The sequence below is a fragment of the Lipophrys pholis genome (assembly GCF_963383615.2).
Source record: "Lipophrys pholis genome assembly, chromosome: 10".
Lineage (NCBI taxonomy): Eukaryota > Metazoa > Chordata > Actinopteri > Blenniiformes > Blenniidae > Lipophrys > Lipophrys pholis.
The window spans coordinates 27,003,500-27,024,601 of record NC_137640.1 but is presented as its reverse complement, the minus strand read 5'-3'; the positions used below and the strand labels follow the sequence as shown (position 1 = coordinate 27,024,601).

Below are 21,102 nucleotides of genomic sequence, written 5' to 3'. Positions count from 1 at the left end.
CTTAAAAGGCCCCAAACAAAGCCATGCTCTGTAAGCTGTCAACTGTTTCACAGCCTGCTGCTCACTTTTGTTGATCCCTGCTACTATTTAGCTTTTCTGTAAACACAATTTTTAATTGTTTCTAATCATTTCTAAACTTTCACCAGGAAACAATCTGAGGTAAAATCATAAACACAAAGCAATAAGTAGGCCACTTTAGTCTGCACAGCAATATTAGAAAACAAGGAGTTTTTAAGAAAACTAGGTCAAGTACTCACCTTAAGTTTGACTTTGCGCGAGGTTTTGGATTACAGGATCAGGCACCTGAAAACAAACACAATGTCCATGACATCAGTTACAACATTAATGTTAGGTTTCACTGTCAGACTGAGTGAAATGGTCCTATCTTGGGTTGCGACAGCAGCTGTTTGCTTTCTCAAAGTTAGCATTAAAGTGCAGCTCGAACTCCTCAAGTGAAGCACTAACTTTTGACTGCAGGGGATACATTCGAAAATGATAATTGTGACTGAAATTTCTATTTCTGGTGTTGTGAATGTCCTACATTCTGTTTAGATGCAGGTAAAGGTGGGGGTGGAATGATTTTTTTATTTTTTTTTTCCCCTCGTCTCCAGGGCCCAAAGATGTGTATTCGTCTCACTGAGGAATGCGTTTGTTCTGATAAATTGACAGTGTCAGTTTCCCCACATTGCCACAGTGTGGCATATACTATAGGGAGCAGTGGTGGGAACAGAGATGCTACATGCGATTGGCGTCAGTCAATGTGACAGTTCTTGTTTTTTCTTATCTTTTGAGGGTGGGGGCGGGGAGAGGGGGGTGGGGCTATTTTTTTATTTTTCTTCTCAATCTGAACTTCTAAGTCGAGGAAGCAGGAAGGAATAGGAATTAATACACCTACACTCCCCGTCTCCCTTTAGAATGGCAAAAATCTCTTTGTACTCACATCATAATTACTGGTGGGCGCCAGTTTGGGATTGTTATCCATGCCTCCTTTGCACTTTTTTTTTTTTTTTTTTTTTTTTTTGCAAGTATAATCCAATGTTTTCTGAACACGCAACTGACAACTAGGGCTTTCTCTCAACTTCACGTTCGGTTTCTGTGGGCCGTCTTAATCTTAAGGAACAAGTATTGCTTGAAGTGGCGGTCCTTGTTCTAGCATATGCTCCCTATTTTCAGAGACGCTGTATGGAACAAACATCGGCTCGCAGCAGGCCGTGCGAGGGAGAAGTTTCCGGCGGCAGCCAAGGTGCCGAGGACTAGTTCCTCGTCCCCCTCGGGAAAGGATGCTGATGAACGAGCTTTATTTTCATGCGGTCTAAAAACTTTGATTCTATTCAAATTGCAGCCTCAATTACCGAGTCATTCTTATGTGTTTACCTCAAAAAACTACTTTACTTTCCACTTTTAATTAGGAGTTTCACTGCAATGCGCCGAGCACCACTGTAGACTTTGTGTTACCACAGAAACACGACGCCTCTCTTCACCGCTGCCACTTAAATGAGCAAACAGGAGGCACTGGGAGCACTTTTAAGTAAACAACTATGATAACATCACATACAAATGTCCAGATACGCAGTAAAAGATTCCTGAAGCATCTTTTAAAAAATATTGACAGGTATGAGCAAAATTTATGATCATTAATTGATGAGCCAACTGAGTAAAAATGCAAAAATATCTGAATATGAACTTTGATTAATGCATTGTTTGGCATTTATGTGGTTATAGTGGCATTAACTTCACAACAACATTATAACATATAACATCATTTCTGGGAATTTTTCTTTTTTTTCCGTTTGTGCATGAGATTTCTTCTGCTACTTCAGTTTCCTCCTTTTGGCCAAAAATGTGCTTGAGGTTAATTTTTGGTTTCTAAACTGAGCTTGAATGTGACAGTCTGTCTCTCTGTGCTTGACCTGAAATGAATTGGTGGCCTGTCCAAGGTGGAACCTGCCTTCACCCATCGTCAGCTGGGATCAGCTCCACCACCATTCTTGTTAAGTAAGATGGAGAGATGTGGAAGATGGATAGCTCTTATTTCTACCACTTCACTTTCTCATATGAGGGATGCCCTTGTATATTAAATTTTAAAAAATAATCTGTGGTCCAGTGAGATTGGTAAATAGTAAATGCAAGTTATCGAAATCAAAATGAACAACTAATAGAGACTATTTTAATATGCTTCTCATTCAAATATGCGGATATTTTCTTTTTGAAAAGGATTTTTCTCAACATTTTAGAACTCTCACATTTTCAAGAAACTCCCATCTCAGTGTTTGACACGTTCAGTTCTTCCAGTTTTCTATGACTTTTATTAACTCGTCAGTAGGAGTTTGCAAGAAACAAGAAGAAATGTGGGAGTTGCCAAATAAATTTGATAGATTTTTATCGATCATTCTGAGATGGAGAGCAACTACTCCAGGAAAATAACGTTTTCCAAAAGGTTATTCTGGACTTTCTGTGAGTTAAAGACAAAAAAAATAATTTAAACTACACAGGCCGTGTGTATTTGGCTGTTTTTCAATCTTCCTGCATCAGTACAAATTTATTCATCCACCACATTCTCAAGAACAAAAAGTTTGCTGCAGTCTCTCCTGTCCAAGTGAAAACTGAATTAAATATCTCTCGACCACCGCTGGGCATCTATTAGAGACCTGGTCACTACGTTCAATACCAGCGGCAACACTCGATTAAGAAAACAGGCTGGAGTTTAATAAGAACTCAACTCTTATTCTACATTTCATGGTTTATTACCATACCCTGTTAAATCAGCACGGCCAGAAACAGTGTACGAGCTTTTGTTGTGATGTTAAAAGGTTCCACTTGTTCATTAAATCTCAGTCACCATTTGATTAAGTTTCAGCATCAAAGATATTTTGGGTAATACTAAAAATAGATTCATGAGAAAAACATTGCTATTATTATTATTATCATCATCATCATCATCATCATCATCATCATCATCATTATTATTATTATTATTATTAATAATAATAATAATGATAATAATAATAACAATGCTTTATTAGCTTCATAGCTTCTTTTCACACATTGATTAGATTTATATAACTTTATTTATACTAATAAACTAAATATATTGTGTTTATGAGAAAAAAGGTTAAAATGGAAATTATTAGATTGTAAAAGAATGAAACACACTCGGGTTTCACCAAAGGTCTTGCATTTGCATCAAAAGCATTGAGTTACATTTGCAAAAACAAAACAGCATTAAAAATATATATACAGAGAGATAAGATGACATAAAAAGGAGAAGAAAATGTCAGAAATAACTAACAATAAAACAAAAGATTAGGTTAATGATGATACAATAGTTACAGGAAATCATATTTGCACATGGGTCTTTTTTTCAACGTTTGTATAACCTTTATATAATTAACTTGGCAACACGTCTGCCAGTCAGTCTTCTGCTGCCACTTAAAGAAAGTACATTGAAATTTATTTGTTGTGCACAAAGCTTTCAAGCGATGCTAGAAAAACTTAACAGCCACACGCCTTCATGGCCATTCAGAGCTCACTCTGTTGACCTATTTTCTACTGATGACACCCAACAGTCAAGAGTCCACAATCAGCTTTCACCCTCAAAAGCCACCATCAAGATCGAGCAAACCTCTGTTTTTCTATATACACTAACTATTGTGCTCTGTGCTCCTGCAAAGTTGACTGAGAAAGTAACAGCTAACTGGGGACCTTATTAAATGTTTAGAAAATATGCTTCACTTCCTGTTTGCTCGTCTTTCCGTCAACTTAAGTTGTGTGCCGCTGCTCTGTGGTTTGGATATTTTATTTATACCTTTATTTACCCGTGGTGGATTTAGACAATGCTAATGTTATTATTCAGCAGCTCCCTGCCTCACATGTGCGCGCAGGCTGTTAAAACATATTCACCGCTGGATCCTTCCCAACACACATACAGGCATTCCGAGGCTCCAGTTATTGCCTCGCAGTCGTACGCCTCCACCCAACAGTCCAGAGCATGTTAATGTTTGTCGAAACCTGTGCAATGTAGGATGTAAATACTGCTAAAGTTTAAAGAGGATTTCTTCTGTTTACTTCTGACTTGACACCATCAAAGCAATAATGCATAAACTTCCATAGTATTTGTGTTATATTATAGGAACTTCATTAATGAGGGTAGATCAAATTATAGCATTTCAAACATTCTGTGGTTTTAATTTGAAAGCGAAGAAGTTAGAAATTCAGTCCCAATCAGCATGTACAGAGGGCGGGATGTGTTCAGAAGGAGGATTAAGGGATGGAACATGATTAAAAGAGGGTAAAGCTTAGATATACTTAGGGCTGGGCAAAAAAATCAATTTAATCAATTTATTGAATTTGTAGCTAAAATCGATTTTCATTGTGCAAATTCGAGTTGTTTTTCCCCAATTTTTCTGCATTTTTCTCGTTCTGTTCTACCAATTCTTGTTTTCTACCATAGTTGCTGTTGCACTTTTTCTTAAACCTGGGTTAAAGTTTGAATCCTTTTTTTTATTTATTTTAATTGATGCAAATCCACCAGTCCTAGGCTGGGTCCGGTACTCACCAGCTTGTCCTCCGATAGGGGGGTGGGGTGGGGGGTTCTCGGTGGAACAGACGGAACACAGGCAGTATTTTGGCTGCTAAAGCATTTTTAAATAGCAGCAGCTTCATTTCACTGCACAGTTTAAGGCAGCGAGCCTCCAGACGTCATTTGAACGGTCAATCTTTGAAAAAGACGGCCAAAAAAACAGCGCACACGTTGCTGAAAGCCATCTAACTTATGAGTACAGTAGAACCTCGGACTATGGACATGGTAATAGCGGATAAATAGTCGAGCATGAAGAGGTTTTAACTGTTAACCCACCTTAATGAGCGGACAGTCTCCCGCAACATGGTGCTGCTGTGAATACTTCTGTCAAACATAAGGCTCATGGATCAAAAGAAACCACCAAGCAAGGTGGTTCTATAGGATTTGTTTTCACATTTCAATGTATTTTGCAGCAGAATGTTTGATTAAACTGGACTTCATGTTGAGATTGTTGTCACCGTTAGTACTAATTGTGCGATCTGGCAAAATTCATCCCGTACACTGTGGCCACAACAAGGAAACATTTTCAAGTATAAATTCAAAGGTTATTGGAGCATTATTTTACCAGTCCAGCAACTCAAGATGAAACTGGACTGTATGTGGCTTCTGAAGTTACATTTTATTTTGTATTTATTTTTTATACCTCTTTGTAGACTGTTACACCCCGAGGAGGGACGGAACATATCTGGAAGGACACTGGGAAACAGTTGGATTTTTACAATTTTTATTTAATTTTCTTTTAATTCACTCGTGGGTTTTTAATTAAAAAAAACGTTGAACCTGAAAAACAAGCGGGTTATGTACAAACTAGACCCCGACAAAACCCAAAACCACCCCGTGTCCTAAACTACCAAAAATATCCAAAAGAACAAGTACCTGGTGGGCTGGCACAAACAAACAAACAGGTGCGGTACCGGGCCAACCCTGTACAGGGCCGTCGGAGCCGGTACCAACACCCAATCTAACAAACAAAAACCCCAACCTACTGTTGCAGGACAAACAAAAAACGAAAACAGGACCACCGATCCCACCAGGGAAAAAGGATCTGTGCTAACACCAAACATACAACGAAGGCGGAAACGCCGGAGAAGGAAGCCGCCTGACTGTGGGTACGAATGGGAGAGGTCGAAGTAGAGAAGCCGCCGGGCTGCGTGTCAGTACGGGATTCATCGAGAGAGGGCAGCCCCGAACGCTTTAGACACCGCCTATTTATAGGCGGAGAGGCGGGCTTTAACGAATCCTACAAAAATAATAAATAACAAATACTGAGATAATCCCTCAAGAAAACAAACAAGGGGATATAGAGATTAATTTACTATTATTATTAAAATATTACTTTATATATATATATATAACAAACTAAATAAATTGACCTCTCCACGGAAGTAGGATAATATATATGGTTATAAGAAAACCTTCACTAATACCTAACATAGACATTATATTTATGTATATATATTGTATACATCTTTATATTGGTTCAGTTATGTGCTTTTAAATAAGTAAGTTTCTTCCATAACATATTATTTGTTGTTTGGTTCATTCAATATCAACTCATCCTACAATTGATCACATCACAATGTAGTATTGAGTAGTCCACAATGCAATAGAATGCACACGTCACATTTTCCAGAGGACACAAGTCAAAATTACTGTGATTTAAAGGACAATTATTTAGAATGATTGGTAAATTATAAGAAATTTCTGTGAGGAAATCCTGAAAAACCAATGGGAATAAAAACAGCCTTATATACATGTGACGAAATATAGAAACAAGCCCACCCACAGTCACTTGTACGGGGCCATGGGAATTCCCTAAACTAATAGCAGCAGCAAAGTCCAATCAATAGCTGTGATTGCGCTCCTTATAGAGGGCCTGAACCCTGTGCACCAAACATTAGTTCGATAGTACAGTCTCTAAGTTACAGAACCAAACAAAAGGGGTTCAGTACGTTCTGTACTGAGACATCTGGGGAATCATCCAGCTGAGGGGGACATGAGATCCGGCCAAAAACAGTGGAAAACACGGGTCAGATTTACTTGTGGATTTGTGTGTGGCTGTCAGCTGCCCACTATTGCCAAAACAAGAAATTTAAAGCAATGTGATTTAACCCTGCAATTTTTTTTAGTGCCAACATATTTTGTCGTCCTTGTTTTTGTTAAATAATCTTATTGAAGACCATGCATTCAGGGATCTAGTAAATCATCAACGGTGGTGCAGACCCTTGGAGATGAGGAATTCAGGCTGTGATCACTATTTAGAGTGACACAAGCATAGGAAGATAGCCGTTCAATTAAAACTGCTTCGCTCATAGCACTTAAACACAGATCTGCTTCTCACAAACAGATTAAATTGTAGAGATACTTGTAGAGGTACTTTAATTTAGTCACATCTGAAAGAAAGATCACCATGTGTAAATATGTAAATAACAATTACATGTCCTCTGTGTAGTCTCTGTGACTCATTATGATTCAAAAACATGTCTGTTTATGTGTGTGTGTGCATGCGTGCGTGTAAACTGTACAGGAGCAATGATAATACATTACGTTTGTTTTCACATCGGTCACACTTCAAACTGTTTCAGACACTCTGGTTGACACTTGTCTCAGGAATTAGGCAAAAGCTCATGAATTAAAGACTTCAGTCCGATTGGCTTAGCCGGGTGAACGCCACTAAGAGCCTGTGAATATTCTGCAAACAACCAACTCAGCTTGACTCAGTGTTACAAGGCACAACTTCAAAAATGTTTCAACTTATTTTTTCCATCTTTAAATAAAAGGAGGCAATTTCATTCACCGGAAATCCATTATGATAACTTAGGTTGAAGTATGTTTTTCCCCCGAGACTGAGGGGAAAAAGACAATGAGCTAAATACTCAAATTATCAAAGCCATTAAATGTTCTGATAGAGTAATTTGCTATCAAATACAACTGATCACCCAAGTACACTAGACCATTAACACAATTCTAAAGACCTGCAATCTGTCAAAGAAAATGTAATTTAGGCTCCGAAAAGGTCTTTATTCGTCAGGTTATGATGGGCTGAATTGAAAGGCGCTAAAAACAAGGGGAACATCCATCACCGCCTTTTTCTAACCTTCATCTCCTTGCTGCACTCTGGATGATTTTGCTATTTTTAAAAGCAGGATGTGATGTGTTTGAATACTCATGACGCCTTGTGCTCCCTCAACAACAGCTGGCCCAAACGTTCTTGTCATACAGGCCTGCCAGATCTGGAGCTGGGTCCATTTCCTCTGTGGACACATGCTTTCTAAGTGCTCCTACAATGTGCACCTTGATTGGTCTTTAATGTTTACAGCCTGAAATGGCCGACCCATGCAATGAAATATGCATACGCCTGTAAACACCTCGGCCTTTTCCCCGGGCTTTATGGTGTATTTATAACCTCCTCTCTTACAGCATCACAGCAAAGGGAAGGGAATGTTCGGATTAAATTAGCGAACTAGGCACAGCTCGGTACCGATGGGCTTACAGGAATCTGCCTGAGGGCAAACTCGAGTGCAGGAAATACCCTCCACGGACAAAAAAACTAGCAGCTCGTCTGGCGTGTACCTGACCCGCAAAGCCTTCACGAGCGTTTCACCTGGACCGAGAGCGCAGCCACTTAGAGGGGAGCAACCGGAGCGCAGCAGAGTGACTTTCAAAGCTCCGGTTTGAATTTTTGATTACAGCTCTTGCTCTGGTGGAAATACACACACATCACCGGGGTTGGCATTTTCTCAAGGAGCATCATCTTGTAATTTTCATCTCAAGCCACGCGAATTCAAGAAACAAACCGTCTACCACAAATAGTACACCTCGGCTCCGGCTCCTTGAAGAGAGAAGAAAACTGAAGCGGAGCAGTAAAGTCACAACTCCAACTGTCCACATCGGCGTACAGCATCCCCTTACAGCTTTCTTTGGATTTGTACGCACTTGACAGGCTTCCAGTGCAATTACAGATAATTAGCAATAATACCAGGCTAAACTCAAAACTGCTCATCCTCGTTGGCCAGTTGGACAAAACCTACTTAGATTTTGGCAATAAAAACCGCAGGCTGCTTCACTTTAGCCAGAGCAAATAAACTGGCATCCGGTAATTTACTGATCGCAGTTAGTCCGAAGCACAGCAAGCGTACCACAGCATCCACAGTTTCTAGAAGTTTGTATGACATAATCGAACGAGATTTTACCCCTTTGAAAACTGACTTACATTAATGTGACGCTTCAGTTAATGAAGTTGTCTTAATTGGCGCGCGCACACACACACACACACACACACACACACACACACACACACACACACACACACACACACACACACACACACACGACGATTGGGGAAACATTTAACAGAAAGCTTTTATACTTCTTCTGTTTCTTTTAGTTTCTGATGAAGCCAGACAGTCTTTGATTTGTGCCATTCATAGACGTGTGGTGGTCATAGATCAATGTTCACATTAAAAGTGTGTGCTATGTGCAGCCGAAGTGTGTTAAACTTATGTGCTGTAATCATGATGCTTCAATCTTTTCATGGAAGGATTTTTAAGGAACTTGTTCAGGATGTTTTCATTCAGTCAAATGGTTTTAATCCCTTATCTGTATATTTATAATATGTATGTTTCTTTACTTATTTATGTTTCTGCGTTGACTGGGCCTCGAGTACATAATTTTGTACCGTCATGTAACGGTGTACTGATATGACAATAAAGAATCCATGAATACTTAAAAGTATGTAAATATTTCATAAGGAGCTTTCTTCTTCTTATGGCTCTATGTGCAAATGTCAATGCATAGAAATGGTGTGTGGATATATGTAAATGTAAGTGTCTTATCTATTCTTGTTTTTAATAATGTGGAAAAGGAAGGAGGGCAAGTTGGCTAATCGAGGCCACACTATGGCGAGGTGATAAACACTCTTCTATCATAGTGAGAAGGTCAAGGGTCATGTGGAGTTTGCATGCGTGGGTTTCCTCCCACAGCAAAAAAATTTAAATAAAAGAATGTATGTGAGGTTGACTGGTGGCCTTGAATTGACCTTAGGTGTGAATGTGAATGTGTGATGTGTCTGTCTCTCTGTGTTCGTCCTGTGATGGACAGGAGGCCCATCCAGGGTGTATCCTGCCCTCACCCATAGTAACCTGGGTCCAGCCAGTCTTTCACTTTGAGCATTAGTGAACGTTATAAAACGAAAAGCACGAACCCGTAACAGCTACAGGCTTTTAGCCAAATTAGCACAAGCTGCCTGTTCGCTGTGCTAAATCGCCGATGGTAATGAATCTTCCTGGACTGCAACCTCAACTGGACGTCCCAGTTCCTACATAAGCTTTGTTAATTTCACAAAAACAAATCAACAAATTTAAGTAATCTAAATTCATTTTAAAGAAAAACAACTAGAAGCTGAAAACAGCTGCCGGCAGGAGTCCCTCCAGCACACACCCCCACAGTGCAAACAAAACTCCGAAAGCAATGTGCAGACTCTGAAGCCTCGGAGCATTTAGATTCTAAACATGACTGAAATAACTGGCAGGTCTATGAATTTATAAGAATCTGACAATACAGTGCATATCGCAGTTTCAGTAAAGGTTTGATTCATTGCGGTTTAGACTGACGGACAATAACAAAAACACTGACAGGCGAAGTGAATACACTGATTCTCTCTTTGCCTTGGCACCTGCTCGTGGGTGAAATATATAAGGCGGCAAGTAAGCAATATGTCCTCAGTTGATGTGTTAAAAAGCATAAAAATGGGTAAGCATAAATATTTCAGACTGGCTGAATGACTTCATCAAAACATCTATTCATACGCAGCTCTTGTGAAGCGTTCTTGGTCTGTAGTTGTGAGTGTTTATCAAAAGCAGACCAAAGGATGCAAAGCGGTGAAGGAGTGACAGGGTCATGATCAAACAAGGCAATTAGAACAGCGAAATCTAAACGTTTAAACACCGGGGTGCCCTGTCCTATTCCTGGAGAACCCCTGTCCTGCATGTTTTGGCTCGCGCGCTGCTTCAACACACCAGATTGCATTGACAGGCTCATTACTGGACTTCGTCAGGTACTCGGTGATGACAGAATCATTAGATTCAGGTGTGTTAGGAGAGAGTTAAAACGTGCAAGACAAGGGCTCTCCAGGAATAGGGTCGCACTCTCAGTTTTAGCTCACCTGGTTAACTTTCATTCATTTAAAAAAAGAAAATGGCTGAATCAGAAAACAGAAAGCTAAATCCAATTCAAAATGAGGAATTTAATCAACATGAATAAACAATTAAGTGAATTGATATACTCTTTCCAAACAGAATATTGTGACATCTAAACAAATGGATCATTTTCTTTAACTTTCGCTAAGTGCCAATGATGAATGCAAGCCTGTGCTGCTGTTCACTGTAGGAAATCCCAGCTAACAATGGAGAAAGGCAGGATAAACCCAGAGCAGGTCAGCAGTCCATCATAAGACAAACACAGACACATTCACAAATTCACATTTCAGAGTCACCAGTCAGCCTGTTTTTTCATTGTGAAAGGAAGCCAGAATACCACATACAGCGTTGTATAGAAGTAATTTTAAACAATGGCTTTTGACTTGAAACAAATACATGAAATTGTAGCCTTCAGCTAACTAATGGTGGCACTTTGTTAGTAACATTCAGCATTTACAGCTACCAAGGTAAGAAACACATTGTGAAAACAGACAGGAGCTACACACTAATCTTTACAGAGCTGAATATGTTTGCATATCTTTCTGAATGTATTACAATGCATAGTTTTTGTTTGAGTACTCTCTCAGTATCTTCTTTTATCATCATGTACAGGACCAAACTGAATGACGGCCTCCTGCTGTTTCCCCTTTAACCTCTGATGAAATCAAAGAGACCTTCCCTCAGGTGTAAGTTGGGTTTACAGTGTTTTGTTTTCTTTTTTCAAAGTCTTGCATCACAGCCCAGAGGCTGCCTGCCTCAATTTCATCCTCATATCCAGTTAATTGCTGCTTTGCTGATGTATTTGTTTCCAATTTTTATACCTTTCCTTTTTATTCCTCCCAGATGTGTGTGTCAGGCACTCTTAGACTTTTACATTTCTATAAATTCTGTGCTATTGTTGAAACAGGGAAAGGTAATGTACTTTAATTCCAATTGAATATAATTGACTTTTCTTGGCTGCATTATCTATAATAATCTGAATCTTCATTTTGAAAACATAACAGGTCAAGTATTGCTTTGACTCAGATCAGGTCTATTAGTACGCCCTTATGTCAGACACCAGAAATTATCCATGGCCTAATTTTCACATGTTTAATAATCACCAGCAAAACTGCTAAATTATTAGGGCCGGTGCTCTCCAGCGGCAAGTTCAATCCCTGGAAGTTGGTGAAACTAAAGTAGGGCTTCGGTTTGGTTCCTCACAATTTGACGCTTCTGTATAAAATGAAAGTTGGGCCAGTGGAGGGATTTAGCAGATTAGCGAACACTTCTAATGTACTGGATATGTCCGATATTAACACAAGCGACCTCAAACCTGACACGTAAGGTCCCTCTCAACCTCGGCTTAAATCCACCAGCCTGTAAGACTAAAAGCCAGCAGGGAGCTGGAACAACAATCGAGCCATGTAGAAATGCCACAAGACCAATGCAAATGGTTTGCTGCACTTTGCTTACTTGATCCACAATGCACGCAATTGTGCATACAATTGGATAATCCATTAACAAACAGATTCTGAGGCAACTGGCTAAGACCCAGGCTTTAACCTTTAATGTCATAAATATTTTATCTGACATGAAAGTAAGTGCAAGCGAATTGTGAATAGACAAAAGAAGATTTTCTTGATATGTTGTGACAACACTATATAGAAGTCCCCTCAACCTCTTCATATATACCACTTATAATAGCATTAGCAGTGTTTTAAAGTCTAAATCTTGTTGCATTAGTGCTCTTATCAGCACCATAAACAAATGGTTTTCCATTTAGTTAAGCCATGGCTTTTTATTTCTGTTTGTTTTCATTTCCTGCCTAAAATCCAATATAGGTTAATCAGTAAGAGCAGCTCGTTTGCATTATAGATGAGAAAACAAGATGAGGAAAATACACTGACAAACACTTGATATTATGTAGTCCTGTTTATCTGGGTTGGAAATCTTACAGCAACAATGAATTGGCAAGAATCTTGTAATATAGTACAAATCACAATGCAGGTGTTACAATTAAATATATTATGATATTACGACATTGCAAGCAAGGCAATATTTTCCTTTTGGGGGAAAAAAAAACTATTGAACAGACAAATAATGGTTATGCGATGGTAAAGTTGAGAGTATTATTATCATTTATCCAGACACATGTCTTTAGCAGTGAGCACGACTACAAAAAGGTCCCAAAGGTAACCATTAAAAACTAAAGGTATACGTTTCAGTGGCGGTACTTTCACACCAGGATATTTCGTGGAGCTGGGAAGATTGGACGAGGAATGCCAAATTCACACATTCATTGGTTTGGTTCACTTTCCCAATGCATTTTGAAAGTAGACCAAACCACTGCGACAGGTTCACGTAATTTCACCAGCTGGTCATTTGGATCGCTCTTTCCCAAAATCAGCACTGACGAGGAATTAAAGAATCCACAGTAAAGTGCAAATGAGCTTTGGCCCCTGCAAACAAAGCATATATTATTCAAGGAAGAAAACTTTAGTCTGCTTGAAGCGGACCCAACAGCGGCAGTGTGAAAGTGTCCTAAGAGTAAAACTGTTTGTTATATTTGAAGATATTCCCTCAAGGCATTGTAGAAATGTTATGCTAACAACAATGAGATGTAAGGCGGAACAACCAAAAAGTCAGTCTATAACATGTTAGGTGGTTCGGCTGTAATAGTTTAAGGGTGTGTGTGTGTGTGTGTGTGTGTGTGTGTGTGTGTGTGTGTGTGTGTGTGTGTGTGTGTGTGTGTGTGTGTGTGTGTGTGTGTGTGTGTGTGTGTGTGTGTGTGTGTGTGTGTGTGTGTGTGTGTGTGTGTGTGTGTGTGTGTGTGTGTGAGAGAGAGACGTGGACTGAATTCAAAGAGCATCTATTCCTGAAAAGAGGCCACGAGACTGATGTGCCTGAGTGAAAGTCAGACAGCATGTGGATGTAGGTTTGCTTGTGAGCCCTTGACGTTACAGACGGATGCCACAGATGGTTAGAAACAACCTGTCATGGCTTCACGTGTTTGACACATCCCATACAGGATACTCCAGCCTTGATGCATGTGGATGCCGGGGTGGGGGTGGGGTGGGGTGGGACGGGTTGATTTTGAGGTTACCAGAAGGCTTGGTCCCAGGTGTGACTCTGCCAGAGCCAGAGACAGCAACTTCCAGCCAGGAGAATGATTTGGGTCAGTAGGTAATTGCATTCCTGGACCGCAGGGGGACTTGTGGGCAATTAATCCTGCCAAAGAGCTATGTGAAATACTTGCTGGAGAACTGATAAATAGAGCTCTGGTAACGGAGCCCTTTCGGAAGAATGATGGGGTAAAATCTGTGCTGCTGACGCCACAGTCGCTGCCACAGTGACACAATAAGATTGTGAAGAGCAGTCTGCCTGGCGGAGTGGAAAATCAGAGCACTTGCCAGTCAATTAAACATTATTTTAACTTGCACAATGCTCTGCACTCCTCTCAAGAGCCAATATCCTAAAACGGCAGCTCACACCAACTGGTTGAGCACCTTTCAGCCAACCAGACGGAAGCCCATTATGTGCCCGCTGTAAACATTTTAAAGATAAAACCCAAATAAGAATATGTAATTTTACCACCCCTGGTGATAAGGACACTCCTAAAAACTTCAGGTTAGTGACAAGTGTTTTAATATGCATCACCCATTAGGTCATAAATACAAGCATGATTGGTTTTACATTATATTGGTATTGAAAAGTAAAAATGATGAGCTTTATCATTGAGTCTTGTTAATCTGCATCCTGTTTTTGTTGTTTAAATGTTTTGGCACATCATTAATAGCACTGTTTTCGCCTGCAACATGCTTCAGTAATTTGACAGTCTTTAGAGGCTGGCATCTGTCACTGCACACCAAGCAAGTGTATCAGTCACTTTGAGTAAAAGTGTCCCATTAGCCTCCAGCTTCTGTCTAATCTCAGATTAATCATTTAGTGGCATCTGATTCTAAACGAGAGTGGTGCAGAAGAAAAAACGCCACTCCTGGCACACAATGTGGCTCCGCTGCATGGAGTCGTCAGCATTGGGACGAATGCTGAAGATGACAGCTGTTTACTGGGAGGCGATGAGGAAGACAGCGGAGTGAGAATCAAGTAATGCTGCAGACAACGAGGACTTTCCTGGGAGTTTATTTGGTGGTTCGTAACATAACATCTATCCAGACAGGCCAACAAGTCTAAACCCCAGAGCAAGAGGTAGAAGAGGTACCGCCTTTTACACACACGTCAATATTTCTTGAACAATAAATCGGAAGGAAGAAAACAGATAAGGACAACCATCAGGAGTTACATTTCTAAACGTATTGGAAGGAAAGTCTTTCCTTTAGCTTACTCTCATACCATCTGAGTCAATCTAACAGCACCAGTGTCTTAAACATTCTCAGTGACATTTATTTTTCTTAGTTTTTAAGCTGGATCTTAAGCTTTGGCTCTGCCGCAGGTTCTTTGTGTTGCAAGTCGAAACACGTCCAATTGTCCTTTGTCAACTTCTTATTCCCTTGCTGGTTTTTTTTTTTTTTGTTTTGTTTTGTTTTGTTTTGGGGAGTTTTCATCATCACATAGCAAATTGTCTGGTTCTCGGTTGAGCTCCTCTACACACCATCCAAAACATAAGTGGTAATCTTTGATAGTAATGGCAATAATAATAAAAAAAAATCACAAAATATTATCGAAATTATGTTGAATGCAACTTTTTTATTTTTATTTTTTCAGGAATCATTGTGATGCTGCACAAGACTGTTGGATTTTGAAGTGACAGCCCAGCTTTACTTTGACCTGATCCAATAATTTTGCTATCCCTGAATCTTATCCAACCTACCAATTGCAAATATGAAAGAGAAATAGAATTATTTTTATATATAACTAATTACATAGAATCTATCATATTTTTTTTCCTTTTACTGCAACAACGTTGGAGCATCTTTATGTAAACTACACGTAGCTCATTTTGCTTTGGTTGGGTGTCCAAATACTGTATCATTCAAAACTGTATTTCATTGAATTTGCTAACTATTCTTTTCTTAAACTGAAGAGATGGTGCACATGTCCAATAGAGCAGCTGAGTCAACTGCAAAGTTCAGTGGCAGCATTAGCATAAAAGCCTGGGTTTCATAACCCTTAAAATGGTATAATGTATGAGGTCACAACGTTCAAGATTGGGAAACTCCTCTTCTTTGATGAAACCTACATTTCTCTCTTATTGTCTGGTGCATTAGGACATATCTGATGACGTCTCTGACCTGGGTGATGACTTCAACTATACCATAGATGCTGAGTATCTCCGACTAAGAAAAAGATTTATCTTATAACATAATGATGACCAACAGTGTGCAGCTAAATCAATAAATGAGGTTGCCAGCCAAAGCTCTGAGTCTCTCTGAAATCTCTTCAATCTCAGGTTGTGGTTCGACTCATTCTGTACCGCACAACTTGAAACAGGGCATCAAAAGCACAAACCCTGAATGCACCAAGTGGACAGTTAACGGTCAAATTACACTTATATATTTTCAGTAAAACAGAAAGCATTTCGTACCAATAATTCTTGAATTACTCTACTAGTGATGGAAACAGATGCTCCACTGCACGTGTTTATGTGCAATCTCATCTTTCAATCTGCACTCCTGAAATCCCAGCAAAACAAAAAGCACCATTAGTTAAAAAGTAAACAAGAGTTGAATCCAAAACAGAAAGTAATCAAACCCTTAAAGTGATTCTCCTTAATAAGAAAGATAATCTCCTCCACTTTAGCCTGATTCTCCCCAGCTCGGTTGGATCCTCTGTGTAATTGCTCTTGTTAATCATGCCTTAATTCGTTGAAGGGATTCATTTGGAGGACTCGACTTGGAAGCATGCACACAATCTCTCCCAATCTGGGCATGCCAAGCGTCTCCAAATTAACCTCAAAGTAGAGTGAGAGGCAGATTAAGTCATTTTAAGAGTATCGGAGATGACAACCAAGACTGATGTAACACTGATCGCTCTCTGTCAGTGCTTATTAAAGCAGCCAGGCCACTGAACTGTCTCTGAGGGTCTCCTTAGTATTAACGTGGTTGGTTGGAAAACAAGTAATGACCAACACTTTATATAAACAAAGCTGGTCATGGTTCTGGACTTCGCTTAGGCTTCGTTCACACTGCGGGGAAATGCAACCAAATTCTAATTTTTTGCTCACAGTGACTCATATCCGTGGCCGTGTGAAAGATCTAATTCTGATCTTTTCACACCAGACCCAGGCCTCGATCATATGTGGTACTAATTTGGATATTTTTCTACATGAGACTGCTTCGTCATTAACGTGTGACTGACGTCACGGATAAGGAAGTGGCTCCACCAAAATGTTTAAAGCGGTCCTCTCTTTTTTTCCTTATTCTTCTTCTTCCCCTCCTCATGTTGTCTAGATTTTGTCGACTCGTATTTAACAACCACTTGAAAATGAATCTACACGCTGACCTGTGTTGCCAGATATGGCGGGTATCCACCAATTGGGGAGCCAAACTCTCTTACCTTTCAACTTTGTTTATTTTGTGTATATGGCGTGTTAATTATTACACATATAATAGTTTTACGTTTTTAACCTGATTCCTACACAGGCTGAGATTTGGGCTGGTTTTCATTGAGGTGTGTGAGTTTTACGTTGTTTGGGCTGGAAACAGTGAGTCACATCTGGCAACGCTGGTGCTGACCTGGGCGCCATCCATTTTTACTTCTGTCAGCAGCATCTTCTGCGCTCTGGGGCCCGAAGCCGTCGGGTTCGATCACGTTCACACTGCAGTCTGACAGAGGTCGTGTTTAAAATGTAATGTGAATGATCACGAAAAAAAATCATATCACAGCAAAAAACTGGAATTGAGCATCAAGACCTGCAGTGTGAACGTAGCCTCATTTAGCGCCTTTCAACCGTGTGAGCAGTCGCAAAGCGCTTTACATCATTAATCACGACACATTCACTCATTCACACACACATTCAAGCACAAATGGACGATGCGGCCATGCGAGGGACTGTTGATACACTGGGAGCATCATTGCGAGTCAGATGCTAAATTTGAAGCAATTTCTAAGGAGGGTTTATGAAAAGCAAATGCAAAATAGTTAAGTTAATAGGCGATCAATGCAGTTTGTATCTCTGGACACTTGCCAAATATATCAGACATCCAATTTTGTTATTGGTCAACCTGTAAAGTGCAAATATAAAAAGGAATGAAATGTAGAGAGATATTGGTAGAGTTGGTTCATACCATACACATTACAAAGAGTTTGTGACACCATTTAAAGATATCAATGCAGGAAGTGAGAGAAAAGATAGAGAATTATTGAAACATTTGATATTTGATTTATCTATGTCTGAATCCAGGCAATCAGAAGGCATATGTGCCAAAACGAAATAAGACAGTGGTCAGTAAGGTTATCAGATAGGGCAAAAAACAAAACAAAAGCTGTTTGATTATTAAATTGGTGACTGCTTTTATGGGTGATATTTTGTCTTTTTGCAATGGCAAGCATGACTGTCAAAAAAATGTCAAAAGTGTTTATCCATAACACACATGATAATTATACGAAGTTTTCTCAACATTTTTTTTGTCATTTCCTTTTCTGAAGATTTAAGATTCATGGCCTGTGAGATCCCGACTTGATAATTAATTAACCTTTAAAAAAGATCTCAAAGAGTGTACAGTGGATGCACAATGACCAGCGGAGGAAGTTGATGTTATACATGCATTATCAAGTGCTTTTCTCGTTGACTGACACAGGAATTCAGAAAAAATGAACTCAATAGAAATATTTTACACATAATTATTCAGCTAACTGATTTAGACACATATGGGCAACCCAACAGTCTAGAAGACAGATGGGGAACGTGAGAAATTTCACCCCCATTACCGGAGGGCTAAAATGTTATCAAGCATAGGATTTATGAGAATTAAAAAAGGTAATTTCGTGAAAAAGACATGTTGAGACGTCTCTGATTTTAATGAATGTACGTCAATGTACATTGTAATTGTTTTTATGAGGCCGTCGAATTGGACATTATGTCCTTTGATTTAAAAAAAATATTGAAATCCATATATTTTCTTCACGAGGTGTATCCACTTTAGTGATGTGGGGGTTCGAGCCGATAACATCGAGGGTAAATACACCCCGGACAGACCGCCAGTCAGTAACAGGGCAAACAGAGAGACAGAAAATCATACGCATTTACACCTATGGACAACCTATAATCACCAATTAGCACGTCTTTGGACTGTGGGGAGGATTGGAGTAACGACAGAAAACCCGTGCAGGGAGAACTGACACGCTTCATACAGAAATGGTCTCAAGCACAAAAACATTGACCAGTGCAAGTTAAGACGTGCGTAGACGCAATGAGCCAGATCGTTTAAGTTCTAACACTTATTCAACACTTTGCCACAGCAATTCAGTTAGACCAGAAAGACAATATAAGCTTTATTCTAAGGAAAACGAGTACATAAGTGTACATTTACAAACTAATAAGGTGTTTAAAGTCTAAGTGCATGAGAAGAAGAAAATCAATGATTCATGGGTTGATTCCTGGTTTTACCTTTTCCTCTTTTACCACATTCACAACTGGTTTCTCCTACCAGTCTAATTAGATACAAATTATCTCTATAAAAATATAATCGATTATTCAATAATATAAAAATAAATGAAAAGTGAAGAAAGCCACGCTGCTGAGGCAAACAGAAAAACCAGCTTTCAGGCTAAAATCTGTTAAGAATCCGGTCTAATTTAAAGATAATAGTAATTAGGTAATCGGACCACAACATCACCAGAGTCAGCAGTAACAGCCCTGACTGTTAAGTAAAATCCTTCACCTCTTCCCACCACTTGTGCAGGAGGAGGAAAAGTGCCGGGCAGCTGCCATTAAGTGTTTGAAGTGTGAAAGTAAAGAGCCAGGAGGGGGGTGAGACCTGTTAACGTGGAGCTATCTGCGAGAGGGCAGGGCTGCGAAATCACAACTCTTCAATGACCTGAGCTAACCCTCCGTTCAGTCACTCTCACAAACATGACCACAAGATATGGAGATAAACATGCTGGGCTTTTTACAAAAAAAGTAGAAGAAGAAGTCTGAGTTGAAAATCTGTGTCCGGCTTGGTGAGACACTCACCTTCATCTTTTGACCTCTGAGAGAAAGTTATCTCTGCAGCCACGCGCTGCCTATTTCAACCTTTCAGAATCTTCCCAAAATCTCAGGCGAGCCAACAAGACTATTAAAATCAATTCCTTGACTTTTTAGCAAACACAAATACGTACAACTTTTTGTTTTGCATCTGGAGCTGAAATACATCGAAGTCACCTCACAAACTTTCAATCAAGCGCCGACAAATAACAAGAAACTTTCTCCAAAAAGAAGCATATTTTTACAGAGTTGGACAACGCAAAATAAAAAAGGTAAAATGTTGTGTTTTAAATCCTGGTTTTAGAAATGGACATAAGAAAGCGATACTCACAGTTCCTCCTCAGATCACTGACACACACCAAACTGCGAGCTTCACTGAACGGCAGTCACTCAGAAGCCTCCTCTCACCCCGAGAAAGCCTTATGCAGCTGAAATGACTCACATCCACTCTTCCAACCTCTGTCAACCATCACGAGGAGGTAAACATTTCCAAATATGGAGAAAATATGAGGACAGTATTGAGGGCAATATCAGTTTGGTTTGCTTTTAGCTTGGAATGCCAAACTGTGTGAGCCAGAGTCGGTCCACAGAGCCAGCTCTGTGGTGCATACCTTTCACTGGGAATAATAGTGATGATTGTAGAGAACTTTGCGCAATTGTTGACACTGCGAGCACGCTCTGTTTTAAAGGGTCGATCTTTAAATAAATGTGAGCTGGATTGGAAGAAAAAAGCAGACAAGAAGCTCCATGAATTGTAAAATAAATTAATAAAGGGAGATAAAGCTATAAATGATTTTTTTTTTCCAGCAGGCAGTCAGGGCCAGATTAGCAGGTAAAGATAACCCATTTACTGGGAGAAGCTGCCTTGTCACACACATTGTCTTCACATGATTAAGAAGGTGTAATTAAAGCCTGAATACTCCCTGTGAGTGCCACAGGTCAGATGCTTATCCGATAGCATCAGCATTCGAGCGAGTATTAAAGCACCCAGCCTGGAGTGTCTTCACCAAAAAGCAGCTTCACGTCAGAGCAGATGTTTCCTGAAACACGTCCATCAAATCCCCCAAAACAAAAAAACAAGGAGCATGCAGGGAAATCCAAACATGCCTGTGCATTGTTTCTAATAAACTCGCTTCACTTTTAATTCCCTTTAGCAAATATGACTTGTAAAGACGCTGCTTTAATGTGAGCGGTTATAT

At 39.7% G+C, this 21,102-nt stretch overlaps 1 protein-coding gene across 2 annotated transcripts in view; it reads right to left on the bottom strand.

The window, feature by feature from the left end:
- The window catches only part of lpp (LIM domain containing preferred translocation partner in lipoma), a 192,877-nt gene that overhangs the window by 159,671 nt on the left and 12,104 nt on the right, over positions 1-21,102 (bottom strand). For both annotated transcript variants that reach the window (XM_080472965.1, XM_080472966.1), the window contains exon 3: positions 258-303. The gene's annotated coding sequence lies outside the window, so the exon portion shown is untranslated. The remainder of the gene's footprint in view (positions 1-257; positions 304-21,102) is intronic.